Here is an 11231-nt window from a genome sequence, read left to right as displayed (position 1 = left end):
GAAATATCAAATATCTGGGTATCTACTTTTCCCCCAAACTATCAGAACTGGTGCAGCTAAACCACACTCCATTACTGAAAAGCATACAGGACGATCTAACACGCTGGACCAACCTGCCTCTGTCCCTTATGGGCAAGGTAGCCACGGTTAAAATGAAAATCTTACCCAAAGTTAATTATCTCTTCTCAATGATTCCCACACAACCGCCATTAAAATGGTTCAAAACATTAGACTCATCCATATCAAGCTTTCTATGGAACAACAAACCTGCAAGAATTAGTCTAAAAACTTTAAAATCTGCAAAAAGCTGTGGAGGATTAGAACTACCTAATTTCCACAAATACTTTCTTGCAAATAGATTACAATATATCTTAAAATGGTTAAAAAATAATCCAGAAACCAACTCATGGTTAGACTTGGAACAGGCGTTATGTGGAAAGATCAACCTTTCACAGCTACCATTTATTAGCCAAACAGTTAAAAAACAGGATTGTTTCAAAAGTATTAATATAAATGCCACCTTAACAGCCTGGTGGGAATTTCTCAAAATATCAAAATCATCAATTCAACCGTGCAAAATGACACCCATCTGGAACAACCCAGACATCCTCATAAACAAAAAAATGATTCACTTCCCAGCTTGGCAAGCAGGGGGCATAAAACAACTAGAGCACGTAATTATTGATAGAAGATTCATAACTCCCCAGGAACTTCAAGACAAACATGGAATAAATAACTTCTTGGAATATCAGCAACTTAAATCAAGTATTACTAAAAAGTATAAAATTAAAGGGGACGATTTAAAGCTACCTGATGTAGTTACCACTCTGATTAATTTTTCAATGAATAGAACTCTCTCCAAAATATACAAACTTTTATGTAATTTAGATAACAATATTGCCCTTCCAACAAAAAAATGGGATGCAGATTTGAGCATCAGCACAGATGAAAGCTTCTGGTCAGAACTCTGTCTAAACACCTTTAAACTGACAAAAAGTCCAAATCTGCAGCTAATCCATCTCAAAACTCTTCACAGAATTTACTACACTGGACAAAGGATGTTCAAGATGGGTCTCAGTAACTCAGACATTTGCGAGCACTGTGATAATAATCTACCCGACAGCTACATGCACGCACTGTGGTTCTGCACTCCTGTCCAGGCTCTCTGGCAGCAGGTATGTGCCGATTTATCAGTCTGGCTTAAGGTTTCAATCACTGCCTCACCGTCACTTTGTGTGCTTGGTGACATGAGTGCCATCGATATAGAAGAAGGATTAGCATCTATCATTTTCATAACTCTTTGTATTGCCAAAAAAACTATTTTAATAAATTGGAAAAACAAGAAAAATATAAACATAAGTCAACACAGAAATCTGCTGTTTGATCATATCAGCTTGGAAAAAATGTCAGCCCAAAGCTCAAGTAACTTTGAAAGAATTCAGTCTCTCTGGTCTCCTGTGGTTGACTCCATGACTTAGGGGGTGGGGGGCTTGGTCGTCGCTGCTCCTTGCCCTTCTGCCGTGGTTTGGGGTGGGGGTCGGGGCTTCCGGTGCCTGGCGGGGGCGGTGGGGGGCTCCGTTGGTCGGGGGGTCGGGTCCGGTGCCTGGGTGGGGCGGGCTGGGGCGCTGCGTGGTCCTCTGGGCTTGGGTGTGGGGGTGCGTGGTGGGGGGGTGGGGTGGTGGTCTGGCTTGGCTTGGGGGGGTGGTCCCTTTGCCTGTGCTGGGGGGGGTTGGCGGGGGGCCCTGCTCGGGTGGGGGGGGCCCAGCGGCGCCGGATGGGCTGCCCATCTGCACCTGGGGCTGGGATCGGCCCTTCCCTGGCTCTGGGGCGGGACGGGACAACCCTCTCGGGGCCCCCGGTCGCTCTGGGTGTCACCCGCTTCGGCTGCGGGGTCTGGGGTGGGGTGGGGTGGGGGGCTTGTCGGCCCTGTCCTGTGGGGGGGCGTTCTGGGGGGGAGGGGGGGCCCATTATTAGTACGGGTCGGGGGGGCTAGCGGGTCGGGGTCTCCGCTGAGGCAATCAGTGGTTGCCTCGGCCGGTTGGCCTCCTCGATCCCGTCGAGGCCTGACCAGAGCTCTTCTAGGGCCGGCGTCTGGGGGTGGGGGCCTGGGCTTGCTCCGGGGGGGGGCGACGCTTTCTGGCTCCTTTCTCTCTGTGTGGGGCGGGTGGTGCCGGGCCTGGGGTGTCGGCGCCTCCGGGGGTGGGCCCCTGGGCTGGGTGGCCCTGGCCCCTTTGCTGGGGGTGGGCTGGGGGACGGCTGTTTGACCACCGGGGGACAGTTTACCAGCTGTCCCCAACTTACCCCCTTCCTTATATAACCTCATATTAGGGTGAGGGGGTGGGGGGTCTAGCCTGCGATGCGCCTTGGGGGGGGGCTACTTGGGAGTGGCCCCCCTCCTATGGTTGCCGTATGGAGTGGGCCCCCCCTCTTTCGGTTTTATTTGCACCTTAGACATGTAGGGTCCTTGGTAGGGGGGGTGCTTGGACATCACTGCAAGCAAGCAGCAGATGTCCTCCTGGCACCCTACCCGCCAATTTTAACCGCACCTTAGACATTTAGGGCCCCTTGGTGTGGAGGGTGAGGGGACATCACTGTGAGTAATCAGGAGATGTCCCCTTAGTGCCCTACTCGCCAATTTTAACTGCACCCCCCTTAGTACACACACGCCTCCCCCTTCAATATATACATTCAAACATAAACACACACACATGCACACAAACACCCTCTCAAGCACCCATACACGCACACACATTTTACAAGGAAGGTGGGACCTGGGTCCATCTGTCCCCTACCCCTTCCCTGGTGGGGGGTGTGGGCCCCTTGGCGATGGCGGCCGTGTCCCTTGGGTGCCGGCTCCCTGGGCCCGGCGGTGCTCTCTCCGCGCGGTGGGGGGGTTCATATTACACCAGAGCCGGGGGTGTTCGTGTCCCTGGGGGGTGGGTCCTGGTCCTTGCCCCTGGGCGCTGGGCCCCGCCAAACTTCCAACATGGCCGAGCCTGGTCGGGCCATATTTATAACACCCCTTGTGGGCCGCCCTTTTTTCCCCGGGGTTCCCCCCTCCTGGGCGGGGGCGGCGAGCCCCTGCCTTGCTCCTACCTGGACCAACCGTGGGCCGGGTGGGTGGCTGCCTGGAGTGCGGAGTGGGTCTCCCTTGGGGGGTCCTGGCTCGTACCTGGGGTCGGGGCGGGGGGATGCCCGGAACTCCTGGGTGGTGGTGGGGTGCTCGTCTGGGGCTGTGGGCGTCCCTCTCCGGTGGGGCCCTGCGTTGGGCTCTTCCGGCGCGGCGGGGGGCTGCTTTCCTGGCTGGGCTGGGGCGGCGCTCTCTTTCCCTCTGCGCCTCCCTGCTCTCTGGCTCTGGGGGCCTCGCGGCGGTCCTGCTGGCCCTGGCCTGGGTGGCGGTCTTGGTCGCCCGGGGGGCGGTTGTTCCCTGCCTGTTCCCGTGTGGCGTTGGGGGAATTCCGGCTGCCGCTGCTGCTGCGGCGGGGGTGTGGGTGTGGGGGTGGCTGGGCGCTCCTCCTCCTTCTTTTCACATTCCACCATCCATTTTAGAAGAACATAAACACTCACCTGAGCACAGGTGTTGGCTCACCTTTGCACTAATAGTTTGCATGATTGAATGAATGAAAGATTTCACACTAGTTGGTTTAAAGGCATAGGTATGCGTTCGTGAACACTATCTGTTTTGTGTGCATGTTGACATGTGGACATTTTTGCGGCTAGCAGGTGTGTTGATAATATTTGAGTGTGTGTGAACAGGCCCCGCCCTTTTTGTACTACATTTGAACCGTACCGTAACGATAAACAACCAGTAAGTCTGTCTGCTCTATGCTGCTTCATGGTCTTACCCCCTTTCCCCTCCGATTATCACCCTCCTACCCCCCCCCTCTCTCTAACATCCCTTTCTCTTCTTCCCCTCTTTCCTTTTCCGTCCGGTCCAACACCAAAGATTTTCAAACATGATTGAAATTAATAAAGTTTGGCCTCAATTACAAAAGGGGTTTATTCAGACATACCTTTGGTTTGTCTGAAGATGAATAACCCCTCTTGTTAAAGTCAAATATGTCCAACACAAGAGGCCCTCAGCTCTCATCTGTTTGCCTAGCTGTTGGACAGGACAAGTTAAAAAAAAAAAAAAAAAAAAAAAAACTATGCTTGCAATGTTGCTTACAGTGTTTACACGCCTCTCCACTCAAAATCTGACCGTTCCTGAATCAAGGTTAGGACTCTTGGGTTCAAGATGAGACGAGATTTGCCCTTCTTGTCCACTCTGGTCCTTCTCTCTGGGTTGATGGAGAAAAAGCATCTTCAGAAAGAGAGAAAAAAGAGGGTCAAAGTTAGAAAGGAATGTGCAAGTCATTACTAATACACACTCAATGAAAGGGCTCACTTTAAATAAATATTACTCAAGTTTGCGGGTGAACAGTTCCCGTATTCTAGAGGAGGGGTGCTCATTACGTCAATCGTGTTACCCAATAAACCGTAGGACATCAAAACTAAATACTCAAAAAAATACAAATATTACATTTTAAAACATTGTCATCAGGGAATAATCCTCCTCACCATGATGTCACTTGATTGGCATGAACGATGGCCAGTCAAACATCCTCTGATACATGTCACTGCACATGCGTGTTCAACTACACTGAGTGCCAGATGTGTGATTGACTGGCAAATTGTGGCTGACATGGGAGAGAGCCTCTATTGGCCCGGCTGTGTGACAGGTCCTAGAAGAGGCTCAGTACGAACCACAGGAGTGTTTATTTATCCTTAAATAGAAGCGAGACAGAGATGCCCCGTTTGATCAAGCCGTCCTGTCATGGTGACTTGCTGGGAAGTCCGCAGTTCCCGCCCAAGGGATCCGAGCCCGCTCAGGCAGCAGCGTCGTCCAGAAGCATGTGCTTCTCAAGCCCTACCCAAGGTCCGGGGCCCTGGCTGGGCTGCACGGCAAGCACTCTGTCGCCACCAATTCTCACCACCAGCCCCCCCATCCATTACAGAGCCTGAGTAAGTGACAATGACCCCCCACTGCCTTCCCATACGGGCTGGCCCCTGGGGGACGCCTGGTTGATCTTACCAATAGCATATGCTTGTCTCAAAGTTTAAAAGTAAAAAAGTGAGCGCGAGATGTGGAGTTTTTCTTCCTCGTCTTCAGAAAGGTGTGAAGGTTCAGTGTCAGACTCCTAACCGTAGATGTAGCTGTTATTTTGTCTCGACAGGCCTGAGGTCAGTCACTCAAAAAACGAAAAAAAATAACTAGAACAGAACGCACACAGAAGCCGAGCGGAGCCGCTGACACGATACGATTCAACAAGTTGTTGAAGGGAAAATGCTGGAAACTTTTTATCATGTTGTTATCTTACATGTTAATCTAAATGTATCCATTGAATTTTAAATCTGATTTTCACAATTAGTATGTGTCTTTAAGCACAGAAATGATCATTTCAAATTATATATATGGATCTTTTGGAGCTTGTAGTGTCAAACGTAGCTCGCATCCTGACAAATGGTGAGCACCCCTGTTCTAGAGCGATCAAAATCTGTAAGATTATAACTTGAAGTTAAAAAGACAAACCTCTGTAAAAACTCCAAAGTTGATGCCAGCTCCGGTGGATGGGTAGTGGATGTTGAAGCTCTAGTAGTTTGCGAACATCTTGCATAGCAGAGAAATTTGGGAAGCAATGTTGGCCTGCACAAGGTTTCGATCCAGACTTCGCATGAACTTTCTAGTAGAAAGGAATGAATGCCCTAAAAGTGAGGAAGAGTAGAAAAAAAGGTTAGGTTTATGTAATTTTAAAAACCTAAGGCTTGATTTAATGCACCTGTGGGCAGACCAAGTGATCCGGACACCTGATTCTGGGTGGGTTAGTAAATACTTTTGGGTTGGGATACACTGATATAGTGTGTCCCAACATTCCTTTGTTTAGACTCTCTCTCGCTAGCTTACAGCTCCTCACAACCCCAAGCTAACAATTAGCATAGCAAAAAAAAAAGTGGAAACAATATTGGAGCTATCCATTTGTACAGTTTTGAGCCAGATGCAATTTTATCAGAGCAGGGAGACTTCAGCTCGCCCATCGCAGTTGCTGTGTCATAAACACAAGCTTTTTTTAAACTGCACCACAAAGCAGCAAGAACATGATTTTCCAATGGAGTGGGTCTTTCAAGCCCCCCTTTTTTGGTGTTTTTAAAAGGTTCTTGTAGCCTTTTTCTCATGATGAAGAATATATATAAAATAGTATAAGATTAAAATTGGGCTTCTGAGTATTTATTTATTCAAATTGTGTTGGATGAGGAGCAGATAAAAACCCGGTGTTTGAAAAAGCGATGGGTGGATAAAAGTCTTCTATTCAAATTCTGAATCCTCCACTTGCAGACAAAACGATCCATGTTGGTCTTCATTTTTCTCCTCTCAGCTGTCATTTGGATCAAAACTGTACGGCTGCATTGCTCCAATGTTGTTCACCAGTTTTTGCTAAACTAATGCTAGTTTTGGCTTATAGTTTAAACAAAGGGTTGAGGAGAAATTAGTGAAAGGCTAAATTTTGTGCAAACAGTTTCGGCCTCAACTCAGAAGGAAATTTCCAATGAGTTCCAGCTCCTCTGCAGAACACGTCTAAATAAACAACAAAGCCTTAAGTTATTTTATTAAAAGCAAACAGAAAAGTTATTTTAATGAGACCTTAATGGAAGGAATTACTTCTAAAGAAAAATCTGACCTATGTATTTCTTAATACATTTTGTGAGTTTCCCTTTAAAAACTGCATATTGGTTTATCTCTATTCACAGGTTGGTCAAACAGATTGCAGATACAACTAGTGAAAAATATACACACGTGCAATAAGAAGTCACGACTGATCTGTTTTACCATTATCAATTATTTGCACCTGCCAGTATACAAAATTTAAATGGATTACTTACCGCATACTACAACGATTAGGAGTCAAATTCACATCATCTGTATTTACTTCTTCTGGAAGGCACACGTCATCCACATGGCAAAACATTGCATCTTCCTTTTCGTCCAAGTCGGGCAGCAGCAGATCACTGCATAAGTGACATCAGAAGGCTTAGTTACTGTTTTATTGAACACTACATACATATTTTCCTATGTGAATATTCTATTTTTCCTGGACATATAAGTAGTAAATACATCACATTAAATGTGTTTTTAAAACCACTCACTGGATGATACAAAGCAACCCTCCCTTACCAGGTCTTTAGAACTACAAGCTCTTTGACAGTATGAAGTTGACACACAGGTCAAAAACCCATTTTAAATCTATGCCAACACAAGAAGCATTATCTTTAGTGTGGAAAAACTGTAAACCTGATAAAAATGGGCCTTAAAAGCAGCACAAGTAGTAAATGTTCGCTTGCAGTTTGGGTCATAGCGTTAAAAAAAACACTGTATTAAGTTCATTTCTGTGAACATTACAATACAATGTAAATCCCTTTAATGTTTCTTATGTTCAATTGCAAAACTGACATGTAATCATATTTACCAACTATAGTCCTTCAGGAAAGGCCCAATAACTGCACCTGAAAAACCGAAACAAGAGAGAGAAAAATAGTAATTAAAAACTATGCAGAAATGTACAAAGACAAAATTGTTCAAGAGACATTGACATGTTTATTGTCAGAACATTCCCCTGTTCCAGCTTCCTGAATTTTCTATAAATTCTTGGTGTGTCCTGGCTAACAACCCTGAAAACTAAAAGCTCTAAAACAGAAAAAAATAAAAGAAATAAAAACATCTTAATTTAGTCAGTCAAATAAAAATATGTAGATTTTAGACTTTTCTATAAAATCTCAGTGATTTGACAACTCTCAGAGCCCAATATATAACTTTTCTCAGCACTAATAACATGCATATGATTGAACTTCACCTCTATTACAAAAAAAACAACAATTCATAAAATACTATTACACAATATCATTACATTTTTTCCCAGCTAAAGAAGAACGTGTCATAAATCCCACATATCTGTGGAGTTTTCTAGAAGCTTCTGTCTGTGAGGATGAAACAAACATTAGCGCCACATTACAGCACGACTGCATGTTAAGCTAACATCGACGGTCTGCAGCAGAAATACAAGTAAACGATGACAAACCTGTTAGCATTGTATGTATTAGCAAAAGTAGTGTCAGTCCACAGCATTAAAAATACAAACACATGAGATTAATCTCGGCAAAATATCAAAATATTAGCGTTTTATAGAGTTTGGAAGGAATAGAAAAGCTTACCGCACGCAGGTCTCTTCTGTCGTGGCTGTCGGTCACGTATGGAAAGTTCCAGCAGGAGGGCGGACTGTGCGCTCTTGTTCCAATCAGCATGCAGAAGCAGACTAATCTGCATAGTGATAGGGGGAGGTGAGGCGCCTAAAATTTGAAATTAAAGACTAACCCAGTTTTCTGGAGGGAATGTTGCATTGTAATTCCTGTGTTAAGGTAACGACTAATGGATCCCATATGTAAAAAAATAAAATAAAATATTGCATTAAAATAAGCAAAAGTGACAAATTAATATTTCACTAAAATATAATAAATAAATTAAAAAACTGTTTTTGAAAATTACAATTGTTTTTGTTTGTTTGTTTGTTTTTACTCTCTTCATTTATTTCTATATTTAATGAAAAATGCCAAATGTTATTTAGAGCAGAGATAAAGTAACTATTAATAATTGCCATTTGTAAAAAAAAACTTTTTGGACTGAAATAAGCAAAAACGACAGTTACATTAAAGAAACAGTTCTGTTCAATATAGGATTTTTTTTGCTTTTGTTCTTTTTATTTATTTCCAATTTTTATATTAAAAAAATAAATAAATTAATAAAATGTGGCTGCACGGTGGCGCAGTGGTTAGCGCTCTTGCCTCACAGCAAGAAGGCCCCCGTATCAAGTCCCGGCTGGGGTACTTGAAAATCACAACATCAGTGGGGGACCTTTCTGTGTGGAGTTTGCATGTTCTCCCGTGCATGCGTGGGTTCTCTCCAGGATCTCCGGCTGCCTCCCGCATGTCCAAAAACATGCTTCATAGTTCATGGCAAATCTAAATTGTCCCTAAGTGTGAGAGCAAATGGATGTGTGATTGAAGATATTCTACCCTGCGACAGACTGGCGACCAGTCCAGGGCATCCCTTGCCTTCGCCCAAGTGGCCGGGTTAGGCTCCGACAACCCCATGACCCCGAAAGGGAATAAACGGTAAAGAAGATGAATTTATGTAAAAATGCCAAATCATGTTATTCAGACAGGCCGTGTTTATTTTAGGTAAACGTGTTTAATGACAACTAGTTAACATCCACTTATTTATGACTAAAAATTAACTCGAAGTTTGCACTTTTTTGGCCAATTCTGATCCACCCACCCATCCATCCATCAATCTTCTTCTGCTCATCCGGGGACCGGGTTGCTGAGGCAACAGTCTAAGCAAAGATGCTCAGACTTCCCTCTCCCCAGCCACTTCCTCCAGCTCGTAGAGGGGGATCACACGGCATCTCATTCCAATTGAGAGACAGTCTCTCGAGTGCATTCTGGGTCTTCCCTGGGGCCTCTGCCCATGCCTGGAAAACCTCCATAGGAAGGTGTCTAGAAGGTATCCAGACCAGATGCCTGAGCCACCTCAACTGGCTCCTCTTGATGTGGAGGAGCAGTGACTCTACTCCGAGATCTCTGGGTGACGAACCTTCTCCCCCCATCTCTAAGGAAGTGCCCAGCCACCCTGCGGAGGAAGCTCATTTAAGCTGCTTGTATTCAGGACCTTGTTCTTTCGGTTGTGTCCCAGAGCTCATGGATCATGTAGATGAGTGTAGGAATGAAGATTGACTGTTAAATTAAGAGCTTTGCTTTCTGGCTTAGCTTAGTCTTCACCCCAACGGATCAGTATGCTGACTGCTTAACGGTGGATGCCACTCCAATCTGCCTATCGATCTCACGCTCCGATCCTCCCTTACTCGTGAACAAGACCTCAAGATTTTTAAACTACTCCACCTGGGGCAGGAGGACTCCACCCATCTAGAGAGGGCAAACTTTCGCCCATCAAGAACCATGGCCCCAGATTTAGCTGAAAAGTAGTCTCAGGCTTAGCACCGCTATGTCTGAGAACCTCATCCCAGCTGCTTCACACTCTGCTGCAAACCACTCCAATGCATCTTGAAGGTCCTGTCTTGATGAACCCAACAGGACAACATCATCTGCAAAGAGTAGAGAAGAAATCCTGTGCTCCCTGAACTAGATCGCCTTCTAGCCCTGGCTACGCCTGGAAATTCTGTCCATAAAGACTATGCACAGAACCGGTGATAAAGGGCAGCCCTTTCTCACCAATAAGTATCTTTTTGCCCTTTATCTGACCTGTTCCGCCGGTTCCATTTGCCAAAGTGCAGAGGTATAGGTAAATGTTTAGTATATAACGACAATGATAAAAAAAATGTATTAACAAATAATTACTAATATAATTATAAAAGTGTGGTCTCACGAAAACAAAAATACATCAGCAATGAAAAACATTTATACACAGTAATGTCTTTTCTTAACAAAGGACAAATGTATTTTTCGCATATTTATGCTGTTGGTGGCATGAGATTATATTGTTTTTTAAATGACAAATCAACTGTGTTTATTTTATTGTGACCCGTATATTTTACAAGGAAATATCTACATATTTAACATGTTTTTATTGTTAAAATAACAAGGATATTTACTTATTTTAAATGCTACATATGCACGTAAAAAATACACCATTTTGTTTTTTTCTTAATTACTGTAAAATTATGTTGGTATTTTACTGAATTGTACTGTAAATTTTATGGACTTTTTTTACAGTGTATATTTAATGTGTTCTTTAGTATCTAATGTATAATTTAATCCAGGTTTGAGCAGTCCAGGTCCTGCGGTTTTGAAACAGGACCTGGTCTAAGGTGGACTCAGTGCGTAAAATGCGATAAAAATCAACATATTTGACATTTTCACAAATCAGAGGAAGGTTTCACAAATCAGAAACTATATTTAATGTGTTATTTAGTATCTAATGTATAATTTAATCCAGGTTTGAGCAGTCCAGGTCCAGCGGTTTTTGAACAGGACCCGGTTTTGGGTGATCTTAATGCGAAAAATGCAGCGGAATGTTTCTTTAGTGCCTTCGCGAATCGGAAGCTGTGAATCGGAAGCCAACTTCAGCGTTGTAAAGTGAAAGTGGTTTATTTTACTGCTTAGTGTTGTTTTGGGTCTAATCCACT

This window comes from Oryzias latipes, chromosome 9 (genome assembly GCF_002234675.1).
Source record: "Oryzias latipes chromosome 9, ASM223467v1".
NCBI classification, from domain to species: Eukaryota; Metazoa; Chordata; class Actinopteri; order Beloniformes; family Adrianichthyidae; genus Oryzias; species Oryzias latipes.
This window is presented reverse-complemented; position numbering follows the sequence as displayed.